General features: G+C 43.4%; 1 long non-coding RNA gene across 1 annotated transcript in view; it reads right to left on the reverse strand.

The window, feature by feature from the left end:
* LOC106015948 (uncharacterized) overlaps window positions 1-6458 on the reverse strand; it is a 28698-nt gene extending 22240 nt beyond the window's left edge. Inside the window, exon 1 of the long non-coding RNA XR_011807239.1 lies at window positions 6331-6458. This is a non-coding gene — a long non-coding RNA (uncharacterized lncRNA). The remainder of the gene's footprint in view (window positions 1-6330) is intronic.
* Window positions 6459-26670: the final 20212 nt, after the last annotated feature.

The following is a 26670-nucleotide window of genomic DNA, read 5'->3' on the forward strand; positions in this document are numbered from 1 at the left end:
CAGAGGGAGGACACCTTTCCCCTTCACATCAATCAAAATCAGCCTATGATATTTTACTTATTCAATTGTCCTTCTAGTTCCATTCTAGTTGTAGATACACTGGTTAACACAGATTTCCTGAACTTAACTTCCATTAAACTCTCAGAAGTGCAAGAGACGCTCCTTTTTTCTGCTACTACAGAACAGGGAATGTGGCTACCTTTGAGGCCTTTGACATGCAAATGTCAGTACACAATAAAATATCACCAATCTTTACATTAGGCAACTCAATCCACAAAGATCTTACAAAATTAACATAGACTAAGCAGTTCCAAAGATCAAGGAAAGTGAGGAAAAAAAAGAACCATGGAAAACATGGAGAACCCTAGAGGCTTGCCACATTTTCTTTGGGGAAGAGGCTTACAAGCGACAAATGGCAATATAAAATACTGTGGTGGTTTACAGGAATACAATATGTTGTCAGATCTGATTGCACCTGAACTCATCAGAATTGATTCAAGTGTAAGGTATGTAGAGAAAGGAATGTCAAAATCAAACTAGACAAAAACAAGGAAATTAACATTTCAGTGGGCTTGACATCAGTTTCCCCAAGGGTTTTCACAAGAAGCCATGAAGTTCATTCAAAGGCTTGTTAGGAATTTCTAAATCTATCCTCCCATCATCTAGAATGAGTCTCCAGAATTTAACAAAAGCTCCTTTATTCTCTTTGAGGTCTGAATATTTTGGAAGATTTCATGCAACTCCAAAAACTTTCTTTAGTACATAATCCCATAAACCATCAGACTCTACTGAAATTGTAGCAAAATAATATTTCTGCTAGTAGCTGCCTACACAATAACCTAAGTTGTTTTTGTACAAATACCAGGTAATCTTAGGTAGTCTGGAACATCATCTGCCTCAATAATTATAGACTGCTTCTTTTCATTAGACAAAAAACAATGTTTTGAAAGATTTAGTGAAAGTAACGCTAAGAAAAAAACTATGCAAACCCAAAGCACATTACAAAAACATGAATGGACATAAAATGAAGTTATGACAAAGTTACTTGTACTCTAGCTTGCTCTTAGGAATCATAATACCTCTTTCAGTTCAGTTAATTGGAATTAAGCATGTTACTATGAAAGCACTTCACTTTGAAGTGGGATTGTTTAAATGTCATGGGTCATCAGCATCTATAAAACAGTCTCTCAAGAATAAAATCATGAATGTGTCAGAGATTAGGCTCTAGAATTAGGATTCCCTATTTCAAAGGCTAGGAAATCAGGGTTTCCATTCTCAAATCGAGACAGACAACACTAAGTTTTATTGTCTTCAGAATGAATTCATTATTTAAGAAGCAATCAAAAAAACTATAACATGAGACAAGAATTAGGATCAGCTTCTGTTAGATCTGTTCACAACTCTGTCTCAAGTCAGATGATTAGATTTCTTTAGCACTTTCCCTTCCTGTTTCACCATATATTTCCTGTCTGCATCTAAAATGCAGCTATGGGGAAGAATTTATGTTATGACTCAGTATAATAAGTGCCTACATAACTCAATAGTTCAAGAGAAGTTGACTGGAAAAGCTTAATTAGCTTGTAAGTATTCTAAACATGTGAAGTGCAGTAGCAGTGCTAAAGACTAATAACCTCTCTGGTCATTCTCATTTGCAAAGATAAAGATGTAATTTAAATAAAATACCTACACTATCACAATTATGAAGCTGATATTCAGGAATTGTCATTTTAGAAAGCTAACGTTGATCATTGTATTTAAATTCTGATCTTGTAAAAAAGCAAACACCCCATCTCCTCTCTCCAAGTCTCTCCCTACCCCCCAAGGACACAATTCCATTCCACAGCCGCTGCACAAAACATCATCATAACTTCAGGATGCTGGCTCCTGTTGAAGACAACAAATAAGGTGATTTTAGGCCTTTCATTACACTTAGTTTCATCCCCATGCTGAGGTAGCAAGTAAGTAAAGCATGTATGCCCAGAACTAACCATTGGCTTAAAAAAAGAGGCCTCCAAATGGGGAGCACAAATCTGAACGTAAAGCACATCTAAATTTTGGTTATAGATAATGTAGCCCAGAGTTAGACTTGTAGAAGAGATGTCTCTGCACTCAAGGTGACAAATCAAAAGGAAGCATTTCAAATGTTAAAGCATTCCTTGAATTACCAGTCTTTGTGCCTGAAGTTCACTTCTGCCTTTCACAGAATGGTTGAAGTGGGAAGGGACCTCTGGAGGTTATCTGCTACAAATCCCTTGCTGAAACAATGACAGAGCAGGCAGGACAATGTCCAGACAGGTTCTGAATATCTCCAAGGAGGGAGAGTCTATAACTTCACTGGGCAACATCTGCCACTGGTCAATCACAGTCACAATAAAGAAGTGGTTCCTGATGTTCAGACAGCACCTCCTGTATTTTAGTTTGTGCTCATTGCTTCTTGTCCTTTTACAGGGGGCTGCTGAAGAAAGATTTCATGTCTATATATGTTGAAGAAGTTACCCCATAAGGCTTCTGTTCTCCAGGCTAAAGAGACCCAGCTCTCAGCCTTCCCTCCTGTAAGAGACGTTCCAGTCTCTTCAGCGTCTCAGTGATGTTTTATTGGATTATTTCCAGTACATCTGTATGTCTCGTACTGGGGAGCCCACACCTGGACCCAGTACTCCAGGTGTGGCTTCACCAATGATGAAGAGAGGGGAAGAATCACCTCCCTTGACCTGCTGGCAACACTTGCCAAATGAAATAGAGGATACCGTTTAAACTTCTTTCCTGCAAGAAGCTGCTTTCCAGCTGGGTGGGCCCCACTACATATTGGTGCATGGGATTATTCCTCCTCAGGTGCAGGGCTTTGCACTTCTTTGTTAAATTTCATGAGGCTCCTGTCAGCCCTCTGTCCTGTTAAGGTCCTTCTAGATGACAGCACAACCCTCTGCCATATCAGCTACTTCTCACAGTTTTGGGTCACCTGCAAACTTTCTAAGGGTACAGTCTGCCCCATCATCCAGATCATCAATAAATCTGCAGAACAGAAATGGACCCAGCATTGGCCCCAGGAGTATACCCACTAGCTACCATCCTCCAGCTTTCCTCCTTTTGATATGGTTACTATCCATTTGTTTTCTTGGTATAAAATAGACTTTTCTGATTAGAACACATTAACCTGTATAACGTCAATTGTTTAAATTGACAGCAGGAAGTCTGCAACCCATGTATGTACCATAAATCAGATGATAGATTTTCCATTTGCTGTGGGTTAACCCTAGCAGACAGCTAAGGACCACACAGCTGCTCTCACTGCCCCCAGACCTCCAGTGGGATGGGGGAGTGAATCAGAAGAGCATCTGAGGAAACTCCTGAGTTAAGATAAAAACAGTTTAATAAAGAAAAGCAGTAGGGGAGAAAAGAAAAATGATGGAAGAGCAATTTTTTACCACCAGCCAGCTAATTCTAAATCAGAACCCCATCATATGAACAACAAAACAACAACAAATAGAAAACACTGCTTCTCACCTCTGTCAGTTTTCACTACCGCACATGACATTATATAGCATGGAATATCTTTTTGATCAGCTGTCCTTCCTATTTGATCAATTGTCCTGGCTGCATTTCCTTCCAGCCTGTTGTCTATCCCTAACCATCTTACTTTGGATACAGAGTGAGAAAAGCCTTGACACTGAAGACACTGTTCACACTGTTCAGCAACAGGTGAAAAAACAGTGCATTATTAACACTTGTTTTCATCACAAATCCAAAAAAAGCACAACACTAGCTACTAGGACAGAAATTAACTCCAGCCAGCCAGACCCAGTACACTGCCTATTCACAATTCTATTTTCTTCAAGACTGTTAAAAAAAAATAAAAATGCTTTTTGTTTAAACTTCAGTGAGGTTTTCAAAGAAACCTAAACATAAGCCACACAAAAAGCATACCACCAAAACCACACTGCAGGTCCTGCCCCCAATGCTTTTCATTAACTTTAATGAGCTTCAAATAAAACCCCATCTTTATAGATTTAAAGGAGTGATTTGTATAGTTGTGAAAGCAAACAACTTCCTCCTTACCAATTTAAGTGCTTAGCATCATTAAATCCTCAAAGAATCTATCCTTTCCCATCCCACTTCTTCCCAAGCAACTTCTGTTAGCTTCCGGGAATGAATCACAGTAGAGAAACAGTGGTTATCTCAGATGCTCCCTACTACCTCCCAGTGCTCCAGTCTGTAGGGACTATGGGGAAAAATGAATAGGGTCTCCTTCCAGAAGCTAGGCTTTCTGGCAAAGCAGAAATAACTCATTAATTGGCCATTATTCACATAGCAATGATCTCAGTAGCTGTTAAAAGCATATGCTAAGAACATTCATGAATGCATTAGTGATACTGATGCTAAAGCTAACTTACATATCTGGGCCCCTCCCAAAAAACTCAAGCTTTACAAGGTATCTGGTCCCATCCCCTATTGTTCCCACCAGATCGGGATCTTTTTAGTCACATTTCTTTTAACACAGAAGCCCCTTTGGTGACACCACTCAACAAAAGCTATACACATGGACATACTACAAGTATAATGTGAATTTCAGAACATTAGATAAACTTTCCTTTTTACTGCGATGACTGTTAAATAACAGGATTGGCTAATGCCATATGAACACTGGCTGAAGTATAATCAGTCATGAACAAAGCAGTATCCAAAGCAAGCAGAGAAATTTTAACCATTCATGTATACATCTAACCCTCAGAATTTTCAGTGTTTTGCAAAATCTGAGACAACAGTCAAGCGTGAAAGACTTATAAAATTATTTTTTCCTAATCAAATGTTCAATATAAGCAGTTTTAATAAAAATTATATTTCTCCTCAGCCTCAGGAAAAAAATAAATCCTTGAATAAGGGAGGCTCAAGTATATTTTCAATTAAATAATGTCTGTAGTGCTGTCCTCAAAAGAGTGTTAACAGATCCTGTATTTTCTTAACTGTAGTATGTAAATGTAGGTAGAGAAGTCATCTAAACTACTTCATTATGTCTAAGATTCAAATCTCTTATCCCCTGTTCTCACACAGCCCTCACAACAATATCTGCCCCAGATGGATTTACTCATTTTGTGTAATGCATTTATTCCCTTTACAACCTGGCTTACATGAAGATTATCGTTACTTACTATCTTTATTTAAAGATGATAAAGCACAAGAATGCTAAGAACCAGAGCAACAAAAGGATTTGTCTCACTGTGTTGACTATTATACAATGTTTTCTAGGAATTTGTTTTTTCTACCTACTTATAGAAAAACATTGCTTTGGTAAACCTCTTGTTAGATCTTGCATTATCTGAGGGGCAACACATGCTTTCTTATCTTGTAGATACTAAAGTGACTCCAATACTCTATTAACTGGTGCATAAAACATCAAGGACTTTTAGATATGCTTAAAATATACTTGAGAACTTAGGAACCAACTCCTCAACCTCTCCGGACAACCAGGTAAGTTTTATGAGGCTGATTTTTTTTTATTATTATTTTTTTTTTATATATATTCATGCATGATGTAAACAAAGCCAGGACAACAGTAGAAGCTACTTTCTTTTCTCCTCATCTTCAAGAGGATAAACAAAAATATGCAAGGGTGAGTTACTGATTCCTAAGAGAATGAAGCCTTGAGTGGAATCCGTTTTAGAGAATAAACATGTGCCCAACATCCATGAATACCCCAAGTAGTGCAAACGAGAAGGTACAACTCCAGGTAGGGCAACAGAAAGAACAAAAGTATTATTCCAGCATCATCTCCCACAGCTCAGGCCAAACACAGACCAACACTGCTACTTAAACCATAAATTAAGTCATTGGTAAAATTAACAGCTGACAGCTTCCCCCCCAGAAGATCTTCAGTTTTGAATCTGCCTTTTGCAGCACTTTGCTACTGCAGACTCAGCGGTGCTAAGTAACCTTAAATAGCAAACTGCCTTCCTATATATTCCAAGTCACCTTTCCCCAAGGCCATGACAAGGAGAAATGAAAGACCTACAGAAATAAATACAAAAAGCCTTCAAGTACTGACAAGAATTCACACATAAACTGTTTAGAAAAATTATTCCAATAAAAAGGAGCATTAATTAAAAAAATAATAATGAATCACAATAACCTGGTACTGGATATGTACTTCAGGTAGAATTCAAAGAGAGCTGTAGCTAAAATACTAACTTAACAGTAAGCCTTCAGAATTCAAGGTGCCCGTATGCATTCCAGGAAATTGTATTTGCTTTGCAGTATCTTGGTGCAAAATGCTACTAAATATCAGAATTAGGATCAAAAAAGAAGCGTGCATCAATCCCAATGGATAATACTCACAAAAGCCGTAACCATTATTAGCAACAAAGCTGAAAATGCTGCAGAGTCTGGTGAGCTGTGAAACATCAGCTCCTGCTGTTTGTCATAATGTGAACAAATCTAACATAAGATCAATAGACTAAGCACTGAATCACTAGAGAAATATTTCAATGCGAAACACAGCAATTTGTATCCATGAAGGTAACCAATCACACAAGGAGCCTTTGATACAGCAACAAACCCCTTTACCATGGGTAGAAGATGAAGGGTAGAACTTTGCTGTTAAGCTCTACTTTAATTTGGTAGAAGCATTGAAAGTTTACTCTTAAATACATTAACAATATAGTAGCACTTCAGCAGCCAAGGACTTTCAAGTCTGTAAAGCGTACTCTTAAAGTGAAGAAAACAAGGAAACCTTGAAGAAAACAGGGATACTGGTAGCCTTGAGCTAGCAGAAGCAAGGGAGAAGAGGGATGAAAGCTAAAAAAACAAGGAGGTATACAGCTGAAGGAAGATTCCAGACTGACCTTTTGCTCTTTAAGGGTCAATAACATATTAGAAAACACACCCATCAAAATGCTAATGTATGCAAAAGTAGGACTTGGTGTTCCTCCTGCTGGTCCTCTGTAACATGCAGACTCAATAGAGAAATTAGACAAGATAAAACAACCAATCAGAAGTAGCCAAAGAGATAGTTTCACAAGTTACCTCTGTATAAAAAAAGGTGATTCAAGTCACTGGTGTGCTTCTTTTGCAAAAGATCACCAAGCACCTGATTCTGCAGAATTATATATTTAATTATTTAATTAAAGACTTCTATATGACTTCCAAATCTGCATGCTTATCAGCAAGGCAAATCATGCATAAACCTATGGATAACAAAAGGATGATTCAAAAGAAAAAGTGTTGAGAGTTCCCTCATAACCATATTCACAGTATAGTCAAAGTACTGTGCCAGTCACAAGGGCTCCCTCTGATTTTCCTGATCACCTGAAAGATAGGGTGGGAGGCTGCAGACCACAACAAGCATCCAGTGTGAATGCAACAGGGCTAATGGGAATATACACGACCTTTGTTACTGAGAACTGTAAACTTCACTAGTGCAGCTCAATGGTCTTTGTGGCCTTGATTGTTATATAGCAATGCTGCTGGTAACTCTGAGTACAGCCTCTTATCAGTATAACATATATAAAATTCACAAGTGCTAAAAGGCTTAAGCTTACACACTTTGTCTGTTCACTATCATTTGAACAAAAAGCCTGGCTTAATTTCAGTGTTAAAAGACTGCTAATGAACTGCTTTAGCTACAATACTATGCAGCATTGCTATGTGCTGGATGTTCAAAGTCTTGCTGATTCTCATTAATGCACCAAGACAACCACCTAGTCTTTGTGATTTGCATCCAAATGTCTTACTTATATTTTTGCTAAGCACTACCTCATTTTTGCAATTACTAGACCAAGGAAGTAGTTGCTAATTTTAGGATGATTTATTTACAACAAACATTGATGTATTCACTTAAAGTGATTGACAAACCACACAAATCATCAATGCTTGAATTTTTGCAAGAGCTTCAACAAGCCTTTGAATACATTCTTGCTGCTTGGGACTTGATAACTAATAATACAACAAATGGTGTTTGGGGGGAGTGCATCCACGACTTCAAAGGCTTTAAAAAACAAAGCTCAATAGTAATTCTTGAACAAACTGTTGCATTTGATGAATTAGAAAAGATACTCTAGAACATGGATTCATAGAATTGCAGGAATATAAGACAAACTTGCTGGAGAACAAACGTGAAAAAATGAGCTTTCAGAAAGCAAGAATATATTACAAGAACATGTACAGTTTCTTCTGACTAACAAGGTTCAATTTGTTATGTAAATACAGTACAACATGAAGCAAAGTTAGATTTACAATTTTAAAAAGGTAAACACAAATAGGACTGTAAGAGACAACAACCATCTCAAAATGGAGAATTACCACATAGTTTAAAGTCCTATCGGCCTCCAATATTGATAATGTCTTTTCCATTTCAAGTGGAAATATGCTTTTACACCTGTTTTATATCTAGCTCATGTACTCCACACTCATTCCTATATCAGCTGTGACTGGTGATAGCCCAGGGCTATCTCCAGTATATATATCTCATCCACCTCCACCAATCCCATCACCTCTCTGATATAAAGGACTATCTTCACAAACTCATGAATTTATATACATAACTACTTTTAAAGGCATATTATTATTTGATTACACTTATTATCATGTAGTCTGGTTCAAACTAGTCTTTTTATTAAATAAAGTTTTGTCAAGTACTCGTGGATATGACAAGAAGTTTAGTCAATGGAATTAACCACTCTATTTTCCATTTAAACAGTCTATAAATGCAGATTTCTGTAAAAACAAGTTCCCTTTGGGGTGTATCAATCAGCATCAGAGACAGACTACTGTGTACTGTATTGAGCATAGAGCTGTGAGAGCATACTCTGCTGTGGCAGGACATGAAGACATGAGGACATGAAGGCTCTGCAGGAGGATCTGGATAGGCTGCACCGATGGGCTGAGGTCAACTGCATGAAGTTCAACAAGGCCAAGTGCCGGGTCCTCCACCTGGGGCGCAATAACCCCAAGCAGAACTACAGGCTGGGAGAGGAATGGTTGGAGAGCTGCCAGGCAGAGAAGGACCTGGGAGTGATGGTGGACAGTCGGCTGAATATGAGCCAGCAGTGTGCTCAGGTGGCCAAGAAGGCCAACGGCATCCTGGCTTGTATCAGAAACACTGTGACCAGCAGGGCTAGGGAGGTGATCGTCCCCCTGTACTCGGCTCTGGTGAGGCCGCACCTCGAGTACTGTGTTCAGTTTTGGGCCCCTCGCTACAAGAAGGACATCGAGGTGCTTGAGCGGGTCCAAAGAAGGGCGACGAAGCTGGTGAGGGGCCTGGAGAGCAAGTCCTACGAGGAGCGGCTGAAGGAGCTGGGCTTGTTCAGCCTGGAGAAGAGGAGGCTCAGGGGCGACCTTATCGCACTCTACAGATACCTTAAAGGAGGCTGTAGTGAGGTGGGGGTTGGCCTGTTCTCCCATGTACCTGGTGACAGGACGAGGGGGAATGGGCTAAAGTTGCGCCAGGGGAGTTTTAGGTTAGATGTTAGGAAGAATTTCTTTACTGAAAGGGTTGTTAGGCACTGGAACGAGCTGCCCAGGGAGGTGGTGGAGTCACCATCCCTGGAAGTCTTCAAAAGACGTTTAGATGTAGAGCTTAGGGATATGGTTTAGTGGGGACTGTTAGTGTTAGGTTAGAGGTTGGACTCGATGATCTAGAGGTCTCTTCCAACCTAGAGATTCTGTGATTCTGTGATTCTGTGACATGAACACAGTGAATCTGTGGTTGGTTGGACATACAAAGGTAACTCACAACCAACAGGCTCCAAGAGTAAATAAAATACAGAGCTATACAGGTAAGTATTATGTGTTTAACCTTTATGAGAGCAGCTGGGCAGTATATACTTGAACAAGGCTTTTTCCAGATCTATACAAGCAAGCTATTTTATTAAAGTCATGGTCTCATTTAGTAGATACCAATTCTTAGTTTTTTGTTTAAAAACAAATCTTTAAAGAATAAAACAGATACAGAAAGAACAAACAAACAAACAAACAAACAAACAAACAAAAACACCAGAAGAGATACAGGTGGTTCACAATTGTTTTAAGTAAAGTTTAGACATCACAGTACAGGAACATGGAAAAAAAAGATCAGACTAAATACAGCATACTCTGGACAGAGCTTCTCTATGAAGATCTGCAAGTAGACAATAAGGCATAGTATTCGCATAAGCATTTTACTGTCACAAACATCAACAAGTTTATCTTTGCATGTTGCAATACAGCAAAAAACACAAACTCATGAAATTTGCTTGTGTTCTGTCTTAGGAGTACAACACCAGCTTAAAACATTTACAGTCCCTAACCTCAGATTTGTTCCTTAACTTCAACAATGCTTTATACTGAGAAAGACAGATTTTTCTAAGCCTGGAATAATGTAAACAGTTCACGATTTCAAGCAAGAAAAAAAAATAATATATCACGTCCTAGCAGAACACCAACAAAACCAGTACAATATTAGGAGACACACTTGCAAAACAAAAGCCACTCCATTGCAGGCTTCAAGTACTTCTAGCTTCAATACAGAATTTTCAGTTCACTCCTGAAACTTCTCCCCTTTCTTCAGGGTCTCAATCACCACTTGCTCACCCCACATATATCAGATCCACTGTTAGATTCCCCATACTGTGCTCCAAATGAGAAGTCAAACCCCAGGGGAAGGCTGCACTACTCCCTCCCTATGCATCCTTAACAGGAAAAAAAAATCACATTTTTCCCCCCACATCTTAGATACAGTTCACTCACCTTATGAAAGCCAGGCCTTCTTCCTCTTCTGTACTCCCAACAAAATGCAGAATTCACACTACAATAAAAGCCCCTTTTAACTTAAGTTTTCAAATACAGCAAACAGAAACTCAAACCTTCCCTCCTTTACTTTACAGAATAAGGTGTGGTAGCAGCCTACTTGTTTCTTTTTAATTGGCTCAGGGCAGCTGATGATCACTTGATATTTGAATTGATGGTTTTTCTTTAAAAAAAAAAAACATATTTTTTTTTCAGGTTTTATTTTTATTAATTTTTAGTTTTAGTTTTTTAAAATCAGGCCAATTCTCCATAGTTTTGTTTGTTTGTTTGTTTGTTTTATAAATGACTTGGATACAGGACTTGAAACTATACTAAGTTTGTGGACAACACTAAGTGAAGAGGAGTTTTTGACTCCCTCAGGGGTGTAGAGGACTTGTGGAGAGATCTTGACCAATTGGAGGGCTGGGCAGTCACCAACCATATGAAGCTTAACAAAAGCAAGTGCTGGATTCTGCACCCGGGAAGGGGAAATGCTGTGTCTATGTACAGAGCGGAGTCTGAGAAGATGGAGAGCAGCCCTGCAGAAAGGGATCTGGAGGTTCTGATCCACAGGAAGTTGTATACGAGCCATCAGTGTGCCGTAACAGCCCAAAGGGCCCGCTGTTCCTTGGGGTGCATCAGGTACAGCACTGCTAGCTGCTGGAGGGAAGGGATTGTCCTGTGCTGCTCTGCCTGGTACAGCCTCACCTTGAATACTGGGTGCAGTTTGTAGCACCACAGCATAAGGAAGGCATAAAACTATTAGAGAGCCTCCAAAGGAGATCACCAAAGTTGGTGAAGGGTCTGGAGGGGAAGTTATATGAGGAGTAGCCGAGTTCATATGGTTTGTTCAGCCTAGAGAAGAGAACAGAGGGGAGGCTTCATGGTAGCCTGCACCTTCCTCACAAGGGAGAGGGCAGGCATTGATCTCTGTTGATAGCTACAGGATTCGAGCAAACAGCATGGAGCTGCAACAGGGGAATATCAGGCTGAGTGTTAGGAAAAGATTCTGCACTCAGAGGGTGGTCAGGCACAGGGACAGGCTCCACAGGGAAGTGGTCACAGCCCCAAGCCTGATGGAGTTCAGGAAGCATTTGGATAATGCTCTCGGACACATGAGAGACACTTTTTTTTTTTTTTTTTTTAATTAATTAATTATTTTTTTTCCCAAGTCTTTTAAGCTTCTGCTTTTTCCATAGGGTAATAACATTATCTGATTACAGCTACTGAGCACTTGTTTGAATACTGTGTTTGTCTTAAGGTCAGGTAGTAACACTGTAATGCATAGCAGAAGGCATATAAGGCATACATGGTGCCTGGCAATTATTTCCATGTCCAATGCTTTCTATAAGGAAATAGTTTCAGTTTCAAACCAATCAAACCAAAGCACTTGTTCTAACTGTATACTCAGCAACAGGAAACAAAGCTGCCTTTATTCTGAACTGGGAAGTGTTGTGCGAACAACACAATTGTGCGAAGAACAAAATGCTGTCTTTCCTGAAATACTGTTGGGGAAGTATTCATAGGATTAGGAGAGATTTAAATTCCCATTTTATCTTTCTATTTCTAAAATTTCTTAAGTTCTGGATAATCAATAATTTTATGGTACCTAAAGTGGACCAATTTTGCCTTTTGAAAAAGGTCCACTTTGCCAAAGTGGACCTTTTGCCTTTTGAAAATTAAATCCAAGAGATTGACACTAAAATGATTAAAATCTGTGCTAAATTTTGCATACTTTGCAAGCTCACCACTACAGTAAGTTGTATATGACATTGTGGCTTCAAAGTATACTTGTGTGAATATGGTTTTATAGTACAATGGCAACTTGAGCCAAAACTAAGTTTGCTGTTTAATTTGTGACTTGATGCTGAGCATATAGTACTTCTCCCTTTCCTGAAGAAGTCACAGTCAAAATTCTGCTAAAGTAGAAATCAGCTAAAATTGCCAGACTGCCTGCAGATGAGAATCTGATTGTGTGATCCTGCCAGTACTGCCCAGAGACAGAGCAGATCTTCCTTGAACAGACCTATTCTAGCTTCCTAGAGCCCCTCCAGACCGTAACACACTGGGCAGGTGCTGCAGCTAAACATAGCTACTATTTACAAAACGTTCAGGCAGGAAATAAGAGCCTCAGTTTGGAGTTGTAGGCTAGGGAGCAGGAATGTACGCAATGCATCAGTAAGGGTTAAGAATGATGGATAGCTCAGCCCTTCTGATGTCAGGAGTTATCTGCACAGACAGTAGTATTCACTGCTGCTCAGGATGGAACTCACTACATTAACTTAGGAAATACCTATACAAGGCAAAAGGGCACAAGAAAGGGCTTACAGCTGTAAGCCAACCGCTCTTTTGAGAAAGAATATGAAGTGCACTAAGCTTGTATTTACAATGCTGTTTGTTGTTGTTGTTGTTTGTTTTTTAATTTGTTCATTGTTTTTAACTACTTCGTGTAGTTAAGCTTAAGACTAATAGAGCTGACAACTGAGTTGGAGTTCCTTAATCTGCAATCCTGCTGCTTAAATCTAAGGCTATTTGCCCTCTGCAGAGGCTTTTTGGCTTTTTTTTTTTTCTTCTTTTTAATAAACTAGCTAATAACCAGCTGTAGTAATTAATCTTGGAAAACTGATTAAAGACCAAAAACAAGTGAAGACGTTAATCACCCTTGGCATACATTATGATCAGCCAGCCATTGCTTTACTATTTGAACTATCAAAGTTCAGCTAGCAGGCAAAATAAAGGGCAAAATAAAATAAAATAAAACAAAGGTAGGTATGCAGTTGAAGCAAAAGCTTTTACATAGAACTAAGAGCCATAAAAAAGGTGATTTGTCATGTGTATGATTCCCTTATTTCACATATAAGCCAAAGGCACTACTGTGCAGCATACCTTGGAGCAAAATGGCAGGTTTTAATTATTAAATGTAACTTCAGGGGGTATGATATTAGATGTAGCTTTTTGTGTACAGTTTCAGGTACACTTGAGACCATATCCCACAAAATGGAAAGCTTAGTTGCTTTGTGGATGTGCTCTAGGGAGTAGCACACTAGTCTGCTGTAGTTCTCACTATTCAATAGGAGGGTGGGATGTGGAATATCTTTATTTTTAGATCTTCACATTCGGAAACAGATGAGTCTTTTCTTTAGGGAAATGCATTCCATTCAGTCTAAAAATCAATGCACATACACATTCCAGAACACTAAGACTTGATTTTAAATATTTTGGGCCTCATTCATTTTTAATTACTAATAATTACTATAATGCAAAATGCTGGCCAGCATTAGTGTTACAGTGGGAAAAGATTAATTTCTCTGAGGAGTTAATAGCAGCCATCATTCTCAAGAGAGTCACAGTTTCTAGGAGCATTTCAGAAACAAAAAATGGGGCAACAAAATAAAAACACAAGAATCTACATTTGAGGTAATAGGGAGTTCAGTTTGTAGACAGGTCAGAATATTGGCTAATGGGTTGTCTTAGAAAACTGCAGAAGACAGTATGATGAAGGAAAATACACTAGCTTAGAGTACGTCATAAATAATAAACTACTGCAAAACAGCGCATTGGCCTACCCAATGAATATCACCCCATGTTTTCCTCCAAATTGATTTTGTTGGAGTATTATCTCCAAATCCAATTCTGTTATGCTCCCAACTCCTTGAAGTATTTTGTATCCTATATATTACTGCAAAAATATTCTCCAGGACAGCGATGTCAGCTCTTGCTCTTCACTGACATGATCCAAATGCTATCGCTTCTGAGCTATTTGAGTTTTCAAACCAGGAAAGAATTTGGCATTCTTTCCAACTGTGTTCTAAAATACCAGTTGCAGGAACTGAGCTTGCCATCTGGTTTAGAGAATTTATCCATGCTATTCCTCTTGTAATGGCACCAGTCAATACTGTTGAACAGAGAGGAGAAATAGCAGCGTATCATGCAAGCAACATTAATTCCTCATTAGGCTACTTCCACAGACGGTAAAGCAGAACACTGCCTTCCCTGTCCCCCTTCATCTCCCATGAAATGTTATTTATATCTTTCTGATGATGCTTGTCATCATCTCTATTACCCAGTATGGTCTTTTAGCACAATGAACTTAAGTTCACATAATGACTTTTCCATATTCTTTCAAAATACAGGATTACTTGGATATTTCTAAATTGTGCATTTAAGTTTTTCAATGTTAGAAGAACAAACCTTGAATTAACAGAACATGCTCATGCCTAGTTCTCGGGAAGAAACAGAAGTTGTTTTTCCAATTAGACCTATCTTTCAGGAAAGGAAATTAACACACACCTAAAAGCTGTAAGTTATATAGCATGGCACGGTTATGAAGGAAGTTTTCCAGCTTCAGTGTTGTCCAAAAGCTAGCAGTTCTTTCCCACTGCTTTCCCTTCCACTCCCTCTATCAGGATATTTTAATCTGAGAAGCATTTCCTTTTCAGTTTAGTAGGGCATTTAAGCAAGTACTGAAGTCTCTGAAAGCTCTGCTTAGTTCTTCACAAGCCACTGATATCCATTGCAAGCATAAAGCCCTTATTGACATAAGATCAACAAGTAAGACTAGAAGACTCCTAGCAAGGAAAAAGAATACTTCAGAGAAAGCTATCTATAACAACTGGGAAAGTAGCAGAGCAATTTCCCCCCGCATTTCTTCCAGAGATAGTTTTTCAATGTAAATGAAAAATGAGAAAAGAGAAAAGATAGCAATGTTTTCCTTGCAAGAAGACATTTATATCAGTATGAGATCAAGTGTTTTTTGCTTAGCAAAATATAAAGTAAGCATAAAGTAAGCAAAATCTGGAAACTACAGCAACAGTTTAACTCGGGCATTGAACAATCCCTGCACTGGTCACCATTGTTTCTATTTGTTTTCACCAAAGAATAATTGATCTCCTGAAAGATGAAGAAGCCATACCCCAAAGTAAAGCAACAACAGGCAGTAACCAGTCTCACTGCTTCTGCTGTTTGTCAGTCAAGGCCTGAGGTCTGTGAGATGCTGAGTACAGAGTGAAAGGGATAGCAACTGAAAGCCTGTTAGTCACGGAAATGCAAACCTGGATAGCATTCCAATATCAGGTATGATGTAGATGCATACCAGGAGAGACTACACAAGTCCCAGTCCTAACTAAGAGCACATACTATTATTACGCTTGGTTCTGCATCATAATATGTAGACCTAGCCCTTCTGTCCTTCCTCAGACAAATCAGGACCATATATGCTAACAATCACTGAATTACAGACTGCCTAAAATGCAAGCACATAAGTGGTACAAAGCTCTGCTATCTTCTGTCTAAATTTGGAGCAATTTAAATAACCTAAGTACACCCTTAAAGAGAGAAAGGCACTTAGTACATTAATTAAATAAATTGATTTTTTTTTTCCTGCTGGAGCTACAGCAGCCAATATTACAATTGAGAGGTTTATAAATGCACAGTAGCTTGTCCAGCTTTCCCTGAATTATTCATAAACCTGATTATGCAAGAATCCTGTTGACCAAGTCTGATAAGGTTGAAATCTTTACTGTAAATTCTGTTTTTCAGATGCAGCTGGGCTTCATGTTTGTTTACTTTTGAAGACTTTGTTTTTAAACAAGAAAATTTTCATCTATCTCTGAACAGACAGGAAATTTCTGGCTGGAAAACATGCTCTAGCTATACGTAAGATTTCATTTTCAGTACTATTCTAGTAATGAATTGAAGCTCTCTCCTGTTTTCATTTAATAACAATATATATATTAAAGAGTGCAGTTTAACTGCTTCAGAAGTTTACTTCTCCCCTCTTTCTCATCAGCTCACATATTCTTTGTTTCAGCTTTGGCAAGTGCTGCAAGATGTCAGCTACCAGCCTGTGGAGCACATATGTAATAATGATATTTTGCAGCTTCCTCCAGTAGGGAAAGTCAAAAACTCCTAATATAATCTCTGGGTCAGGTCTTCAGTAATGGCTTTAAGTGGATCAGAAAGAGACTCTGTGCTTCACCTATTGCTTGTGTTTTTATATATGCATGCCATCTCTTTGCAAAGACAAAGTCATAGATGTTTTAGTGCGTATTAATTTTCCTCAAGATGTACCTATTAGAGGATGAAGGCATTCCGGTAAGCACTTCAGACACGTGCTCCCAGCTCCAAGCACAATAGTATTTCAGCTTCTCCTAATCAGCACTATAGTTTGCATATAGTAGCACCCAACTCTCCATCTCTAAAGACCTGTGCACCTTAGAAGAAGCGAGTGAATCTGTAAAATGGATGCAAACTTTTACTCATTTAGAACCTCCAGAATTTCAGTTATATCCCTTGCACAAGGAATCAGCTGCACAGGACCATGCAAAATATTCTTTTCATGGTGATGAAGTATTGTCAGCTCATAGTCACCCCATCTCAGACCTCATATATCAGAGTAAGGTGTTCAGCCACATCTAGGAAAGCAGGGCTCACCATGTGTAATGGTTTCTTGGGAAAACAAATGGTATCACTCTGAACATCTTCCCAGCAACCCCTCACTCCCCCCTTCCTCCTTCTTTCCCCCAGATGTTATTGCTGAACATGACACTACATGGTGTAGGACATCCCTTGGGCCAGCCTGGGCCAGCTGTCCTGGCTGAGTTCCCTCCTGGTGCACCCCCAGCTTCCTCGCTGGCAGGACAGCATGAGGACTAATAGTGGTTATCACCACTATTTTCACCAAAAATCCAAAACACAGCCATCATACGAGCCTCAGTAAAGAAAACTAACTCTGTCCTAGTCAAGACCATGACACATACCTTCCTTATACCACCTGTTATTGCTGTTTGTTGCTGTTTTATTTATTTTTAATCCTCACCCTGTTGTCTTTGGACTGTATATCCTAATTCCACTATGGCTCGTTCTGCAGCTTGGTGCCTGATGCAAAATACTTCCCCACTCATGGCTTGGACAGGTATACACTTCGTTGGGTTAAAAACTGCATGGGTAACCAGGCCCAAAGAGTCATGGTTCATGGATTTAAATCCAGTTGGAGGCTGGTCACTAGCCCCCAGGGCTCAGTATTGGGGCCAGTTCTCTTTAATATCTTTATCAGTGATCTGGGCAGGGGGATCGAGCGCACCCTCAGTAAGTTTGCAGATGACACCAAGCTAGGTGTGTGTGTCGATCTACTCGAGGGTAGGAAGGCTCTGCAGGAGGATCTAGATAGGCTGCACCAATGGGCTGAGGTCAACTGCATGAAGTTCAACAAGGCCAAGTGCCGGGTCCTGCACCTGGGGCACAACAACCCCAAGCAGAGCTACAGGCTGGGAGATGAGTGGTTGGAGAGCTGCCAGGCAGAGAAGGACCTGGGAGTGATGGTTGATAGTTGGCTGAATATAAGCCAGCAGTGTGCTCAGGTGGCCAAGAAGGCCAACAGCATCCTGGCTTGTATAAGAAGCGGAGTGGCCAGCAGGGCTAGGGAAGTGATTGTCCCCCTGTACTCAGCTCTAGTGAGGCCCACCTCAAGTACTGTGTTCAGTTTTGGGCCCCTCACTACAAGAAGGACATGGAGGTGCTTGAGTGAATCCAGAGAAGGGCAACGAAGCTGGTGAGAGGTCTGGAGAACAAGTCTTATGAGGAGCAGCTGAGGGAGCTTGGGATGCTCAGCCTGGAGAAGAGGAGGCTCAGGGGCAACCTTATCAATCTCTATATTTACCTTAAAGGAGGCAGTAGTGACATGGGGATTGGTCTATTCTCCCATGTGCTCGGTGACAGGACGAGGGGTAATGGGCTAAAGTTGCGCTGGGGTGGTTTATGTTGGATATTAGGAAGAACTTCTTTACCGAAAGGGTTGTTAGGCACTGGAATGGGCTACCTAGGGAAATGTCTGAGTCACCATCCCTAGAGGTCTTTAAAAGACAGAATCACAGAATTTCTAGGTTGGAAGAGACCTCAAGATCATCGAGTCCAACCTCTAACCTAACACTAACAGTCCCCACTAAACCATATCCCTAAGCTCTACATCTAAACGTCTTTTGAAGAATTCCAGGGATGGTGACTCCACCACTTCCCTGGGCAGCCTGTTCCAATGTCTAACAACCCTTTCAGTAAAGAAGTTCTTCCTAACATCTAACCTAAAACTCCCCTGGTGCAACTTAAGCCCATTCCCCCTCGTCCTGTCACCAGGGACGTGGGAGAACAGACCAACCCCCACCTCGCTACAGCCTCCTTTGAGGTACCTGTAGAGAGCAATAAGGTCGCCCCTGAGCCTCCTCTTCTCCAGGCTGAACAAGCCCAGCTCCCTCAGCCGCTCTTCGTAGGACTTGTTCTCCAGGCCCCTCACCAGCTTCGTCGCCCTTCTCTGGACCAACTCAAGCACCTCCATGTCCTTCTTGTAGTGAGGGGCCCAAAACTGAACACAGTACTCGAGGTGCGGCCTCACCAGAGCCGAGTACAGGGGGACAATCACCTCCCTAGCCCTGCTGGCCACACTGTTTCTTATAGAAGCCAGGATGCTGTTGGCCTTCTTGGCCACCTGAGCACACTGCTGGCTCATATTCAGCCAACTATCAACCAATACTCCCACGTCCTTCTCTGCCTGGCAGCTCTCCAACCACTCATCTCCCAGCCTGTAGCTCTGCTTGGGGTTGTTGTGCCCCAGGTGCAGGACCTTGCACTTGGCCTTGTTTAACTTCATACAGTTTGCTTCAGCCCATCGGTGCAGCCTATCCAGATCCTCCTGCAGAGCCTTCCTCCCCTCAAGCAGATCGACACGCACACCTAGCTTGGTGTCATCTGCGAACTTACTGAGGGTGCACTCAATGCCCTCATCCAGATCATCGATGAAGATATTAAAGAGGACCGGCCCCAGTACTGAGCCCTGGGGAACGCCACTAGTGACCGGCCTCCAGCTGGATTTGATTCCATTTACCACGATTCTTTGGGCCCGGCTATCCAGCCAGTTTCTAACCCAACAAAGCGTACGCCCGTCCAAGCCATGAGCAGCGAGTTTTGTGAGGAGAAAACTGGCAATTTGGGCAAAAAGTGGCAGAATTTGCGCAATGTCCCTGCCGATGGAAAAATGGAAACATCATGCCCCTACCCTTCAACGATTAAAACAAAGAATTGAACAAAGAGCACTACTCTTCAACAATTAAAACAATTAGGAGACATTTCTTCTCAGCAAGAGCAGACAAGCAGTGGGACGGGCTGCCCAGGGAAGTGCTCGAGTCACTGTCGCTGAGGGTGTTCAAGGAAAAGTTGGACCTGGTGCATAAGGACATGCTTTAGTAGGTGACATTGGTGGTTGGGTGATGGTTGGACCAGACGATCTTGGAGGTCTTTTCCAACCCTACTGTCTCTATGATTCTGTGTTACACTGATGAGAGGCTAGAGCCTGAGCTGGAAAACATCCTGTGGAACAAGGCAGGTAAGGCCGCCATTTGCAAGGTCCTGTAGTTCTGCCGCCTAAGCTAACCCATAAAAGTGGCCTAAGAGAAAGCTGGAGAGGGGCTCTGTCAGGGAGGGTAGTGATGGAACAAGGAATAATGGCTTTGAAGAAATGGAGGGGAGATTTAGACTAGATGCCATGTGAGGGAGAAGTTCTTCACTCAGAGGATAAAGCACACATGAGCATTGGGGCTGAAGATGCACCGTGTTTTCCGTAAACAAGAGAATGAAATTCCATAAAAAGCGGCGTTAAAAATAAACCCAGGGCAAAGGATGCGAGGTGGAGGGCAATCCCTGTGGCCGAGGGGCAGCCTTTCTCTCTGGCAAGCCAAATGGCCCGGGGGAGCCAGCCCCACACAAGGGGCCGTCAGCTACCCCAAATTGGCCACGCATGGGCCCCTGCATCACAGAGGCTTCCTGAGGTCACAGTGGCCACCACTGCCCCGCCCTTGCTGCGGGCCCTATAAAAGCAGACCCCCGCCGCTGGCCCGGCACTCGCTGAGCTTCGAGGCCCTCTGAGAGCCAGCATTGGCGGCAGGAGGAAGAGCCAAAGCAGCAAGGCGAGAGGCGGCCCTCGTTGGTGTGAGCGGGCAGCGTTGCAGGCCCAGCGAGCACCAGCAACGAAGGCAGCTGTTAAGAAGGAGAAGGAGATGGAGGAGAGTTATGGGTGGAGGCAGAGAGCCAGCGGCACGACAGACACCAGTGCCCAAGGCAGCTCTGGCACCCAGACCAGCGACACCCCCAAGTGGTACCATGGGTACCACAAGGATGCGAGGAACAGGCCGGCCCCCCAGCCACACAGTGACAGGGGGCCTGGGCCTTCTTCTAGTCCAAATGGCGGCGTGGGGAACCGGCAGGACCAGCGGCCAGACCGCCGCCAGGAGCGCGCGAGCAACAACAACGCGCAACGCAGCGTAGGGCCCAAGCACGGCCAGAAAGAAGATGGCAGCGTGGGGCCCAGAAATGGAAATGAGGCACAGAGTGGGACGGGACCTGGGAGTGAAAATGAACAACGCCATGGCTCAGCACCCCAGCCGAGAAAGTGCACGGAAAAAAGGCATCACATAGAGCCAGCACTCGTCAAGGACAGGCTCAGACTTCAGCAAGGCCAAGCCGTGCACCATCCCTCCCCTTATCGAGACAGCGACTCGGGCCATGGGCCTTCCAATTCACAGAGCAACGGGATGGGGCGAAGGCAGGAACATCTGGCAGGCAGCCACACGGAGCAGAGGCACACCCATGGAGCAAGCAGAGACTCCTATCAACATCACGATGGGCACCGCAGCCATGCGTGGAAGAGGCCATCCCCTCCACCACGCAGCGACGGGGGGCCTGGGCCTTCCCAGAGCCACCACAGTGGCAAGTGGCAAAGGTACGTCCATTGGGCAGACAGCCACATGCAGCAGAGGCGTGCCCAGAGTCCCCAGCACAGTGCAGGATCCAGGCATGGCCAGAAACCTGACGGCAGCATTGGAGCCGCAAATGCAAATCCACCTCCCAGTGGCATGGCACCTCGGCGTGCAAGTGAACGACCCCGTGCCTCGGCACCCCAGCCTGAAAGGTCTCCTGATGGAAGGCATCGCGTGCAGCCAGGAACAAGCAAGGACGGGCTCCGACACCAGCAAGTCCAAGCCGTGAGTCGCCCTTCCCCTAGACGAGACAGCGACTCGGGGAATGGGTCTTCCAGCTCACGCCACGATGGCACAAGGCGAAGGCAGGAACATCAGCCAGCCAGCCACACGGAGCAGAGACGCGTCCATCGAGCAAGCCCAGACACCTACCGGCGGTACCACTGGCACCGCAGCAATGCGAGGAACAGGTCATCCCCTCCACCACGCAGCGACGGGGGCCCTGGGCCTTCCCACAGCCGCCACAGTGGCACGGGGCAAACGGAGGACTATCATCGGGCAGACAGACACGGGGAGCACAGGCGCTCCTACCCCAGCGAAACCAGTGCAGGACCCAGCCACGGCCACAGATCAGATGCCAGCAGTGGTCACACGCAGGAAGATCAAGCCAATGGAGGCACTGCACCAAGGAGTGCAAGCGGACGAGCCCCTGGATCTGCTCCCTGGCCTGAAAACATGCCAGGTGGACGACAGCCCGTTTGGGCAGTCCCAGCCAAGGACTGGCTTTGCCTTCTGCCCAACACTGTGGAGCCGATGGAGACGGATCCCCCAAGGGACGAGGAGGAGCCGATGGAGGTGGATCCACCTCCACCAGAACTGAGCTGGGACCCCCGCGGCGCGTCCTTGCTCTCTACTCTCCAAGCGCACAAGGAGCGTCGCAAGAGTGCCCGCCTAGTGCCCTACTTATCGTCATGCCGGCCCCATCGCAAGCATTAGCTTGCGACGGAGCCCCCAAGCACCATGGACATGCCTACCTGCAAGACGTCCCGCCAATAAACCACTCCGTTGCTAATTCTCAGGGGTTGTGTGTGTGTGTTTCTTTCCCATCCCCCAGCCCTTGTGCCACAGGCAACATCCCTTCTGCGCAGAGCCTCGAGGACGAGCACAAGAGAGGACCCAGCTGCCTTCGATCTGCTGCGCTGGGGTGACAGGAGGAGTCCCCGAGGGCCACCATGCACCTCTAACATTTGTGAAAATAGACCGAGGGAGGGCTGAAAATAGGAGTGTGTAAGCGATTAGAGGTGGCTAAATTCTTCTCCTAGGAAGAGAGATTGGTAACAACAGTCGTGGAGAAGGCTGAGGTTCTCAGCAATTTCTTTGCTTCCATCTGCACTGGTAGACGGGCTTCCCAAGTCTTTCATGGCCCTGAACCCACAGGCGGAGGCTGGGAGATCAAAGTCCCACCCACTGTAAGTGAAGAGCAGGTTCGAGACCACCTGATGGATCTCAGCAGGGACAGGTCTATGGGACCTGATGACATGAATCCCAGGGTCCTGAGGGAACTGGCTGATGGAGTTGTCAAACCTCTCTCCATCCTAGTTGAAAAGTCCTGGCATTTCACAGCATCACAGAATTTCTAGGTTGGAAGAGACCTCTAGATCATCAAGTCCAACCTCTGACCTAACACTAACAAGTCCTCCACTAAACCATATCCCTAAGCTCTACATCTAAACGTCTTTTGAAGAATTCCAGGGATGGTGACTCCACCACTTCCCTGGGCAGGCTGTTCCAGTGTCTAACAACCCTCTCGGTAAATGAATTGTTCCTAACATCTAACCTAAATCTCCGCTGGCGCAACTTTAGCCCATTCCCCCTCGTCCTGTCACCAGGGACGTGGGAGAACAGACCAACCCCCACCTCACTACAGCCTCCTTTGAGGTACCTGTAGAGAGCGATAAGGTCGCCCCTGAGCCTCCTCTTCTCCAGGCTGAACAAGCCCAGCTCCCTCAGCCGCTCCTCGTAGGACTTGTTCTCCAGGCCCCTCACCAGCTTCGTCGCCCTTCTCTGGACCAACTCAAGCACCTCCATGTCCTTCTTGTAGTGAGGGGCCCAAAACTGAACACAGTACTCGAGGTGCTGCCTCACCAGAGCCGAGTACAGGGGGACAATCACCTCCCTAGCCCTGCTGGCCACACTGTTTCTTATAGAAGCCAGGATGCTGTTGGCCTTCTTGGCCACCTGAGCACACTGCTGGCTCATATTCAGCCGACTGTCCACCATCACTCCCAGGTCCTTCTCTGCCTGGCAGCTCTCCAACCACTCATCTCCCAGCCTGTAGCTCTGCTTGGGGTTATTGTGGCCCAGGTGGAGGACCCGGCACTTGGCCTTGTTGAACTTCATGCAGTTGATCTCAGCCCATCGGTGCAGCCTATCCAGATCCTCCTGCAGAGCCTTCCTACCCTCGAGCAGATCGACACATGCGCATAGCTTGGTGTCATCTGCAAACTTACTGAGGGTGCACTCAATGCCCTCGTCCAGATCATCGATGAAGATATTAAAGAGGACCGGCCCCAGCACCAAGCCCTGGGGACGCCACTAGTGACTGGCCTCCAACTGGACTTGACTCATGTCAAGCGAGGTGTAACAACACAATGAAGGATGTCTAAATATGATCTTTCAAAAAAACAAAAAAACAAACAAACAAACAAAAAAAAAAACAAAAAAACGCTAAGGGAATGTTAAATATTTTTATAAACAGAAACTCAGATATCATAGAATCATAGAATCATAGAATATTCTTAGTTGGAAGGGACCCTTAAGGATCATCAAGTCCAACTCTTGACACCGCACAGGTCTACCCAAAAGTTCAGACCATGTGACTAAGTGCACAGTCCAATCTCTTCTTAAATTCAGACAGGCTCGGTGCAGTGACCACTTCCCTGGGGAGCCTGTTCCAGTGTGCAACCACCCTCTCTTTGAAGAACCCCCTCCTGATGTCAAGCCTAAATTTCCCCTGCCTCAGCTTAACCCCGTTCCCGCGGGTCCTGTCGCTGGTGTTAATGGAGAAAAGGTCTCCTGCCTCTCGACACCCCCTTACGAGGAAGTTGTAGACTGCGATGAGGTCTCCCCTCAGCCTCCTCTTCTCCAGGCTGAACAGGCCCAGTGCCCTCAGCCGTTCCTCGTACGTCTTCCCCTCCAGGCCTTTCACCATCTTCGTAGCCCTCCTCTGGACACTCTCCAACAGTTTCATGTCCTTTTTATACTGTGGTGCCCAGAACTGCACACAGTACTCGAGGTGAGGCCTCACCAGAGCAGAGTAGAGCGGGACAATCACCTCCCTTGACCTACTAGCGATGCCGTGTTTGGTGCACCCCAGGACACGGTTGGCCCTCCTGGCTGCCAGGGCACACATATGATTTCAGTTAATACATGTGAAAATAGGGATAATAAGTTGCAATACCTATCCACACTAATATTCTGGTATGCAGTGTGGTATCACGTTACACTGTCAATCCACATGAACACTTGCATAGTCCCTATTCAGAACTCAGCCATCAGCAAAACTGTTAATGATCTCCAATACCTGTGGGGAAATGACAGCAGAGTACTATGAAAATACAGTGAAAATTGTCTGGGAAACACTGAAAGACTAGGAAAAGAGACTATGGGCAGGAAAACAATAACAGAGCGAGCATTCACAGAACTGTGTGGCAGAGAGCTAGTAAGTTACGCAAACACAATGTCAGGTTAGGGAAGACAAATAACGAATGTGGTATATAGGCCACCCTTAAGCATAACAATGGGCTGTACTTTTAAACTGCTATAACCTTAGGGCCTCACTTAATTTCATGCACAGTTAGGTTTGTCTCAGGAGACAAAGTTTTAATTGCTGCTAAGTTGCCCCAGGTGTGATTGTAGATTCGATTGAAAAAAAAAAAGGGGGGGGGGGGACAATGTCCCTATGTATTGTTATTTACATTTAGCAACCGCCAAGAGAAGACCTTGCTAGTACTACAGAATGGAAGAATGGAATATACATTATTTAAACACTTATGTGTAATAAACATAACATAATGCACCTGTTCAAAACCTTTTTGGAATTCAAGAAGTGTAAAGGAGAAATTACTTTGTTGTTTAATGAAATGCTTGGTATATATCCATATACTCTTTTCCATGTAATTACTGAGGTATGATCCATTTACTTGGTATGTGCTCATACATCTTCTGATAACACTAACTTTTAGGGCTTGTTTCTGTGTTACCTGTGTTGGAGCCCAGCTGTTGAGCTTCCCTTTAGTTTGCTGTGTCAGTCCTTGGCAAAGGGAATCAGAAGAGATGAGAAGAAGCGAGGTGACTGACTGTGTGAAGGACTATGGATAAGACATGTCAACCTCTGGTGTCAGCCTTTAGAAAAGGCATTCCGGTCCTGTTCCTACAGTGCTTCCTACACCACTTAGCAGCACCTTACAGCCAGCACTACCCAGAGGACTGTGGAGGTCAGTGCAGACTTGCCAGTCCCCTGCCAGAGGTCACTGTCAGCACAGCCTCTCATTTCTATTCTTCCTGTGCAGAGGAGAGAAATTTGAATGCATGTGTTCTGCTCTCCCCAGCTCTGGGAAAAGATGTTCTATCAATTGATATTCGTTTCTAATGATTTCTGTATTGAAAGTACTGCAGTTACACATATGAAGTTCGAACTTAACTTTGGAATCTAGGAGAGGGTGCATCATAGCGTATGTGCAAAGTGAATGTTCAAATGATAGACTTTTAAGAAACTATTTTTTAATCTTAGTATTATAATTATGTTTTCTAGTTAAAGAATATGAAGCCCAATACCGCATACTAGGGTACCACAAATCCTGCAACAATGCAGAAAATTCAAACTTGCATTGTATCAAAGTGGCTTTCTGTGATGCTATTAACAGCTATGTTAGAGATGATTGGTGTTTCCTGCACTACAGACATACATTTGTACTATGCTATTAAGATACATGTTATTTGCATAGAAACATGAGAAGCTGCAGGATTCTATGAATTCTAGAACTGTGATAACTAAAGACAAGAAAGATAAGAAAACAGCAAAGACACAAAGTAACATATGAAGATAGTCTGCAAGGTAAAGGAATCACATCTGAAAACTTAAAAGAATTAAGAGTCTTCATTGCACAGAATGCAA

Source organism: Anas platyrhynchos, chromosome 2 (assembly GCF_047663525.1).
Source record: "Anas platyrhynchos isolate ZD024472 breed Pekin duck chromosome 2, IASCAAS_PekinDuck_T2T, whole genome shotgun sequence".
Lineage (NCBI taxonomy): Eukaryota > Metazoa > Chordata > Aves > Anseriformes > Anatidae > Anas > Anas platyrhynchos.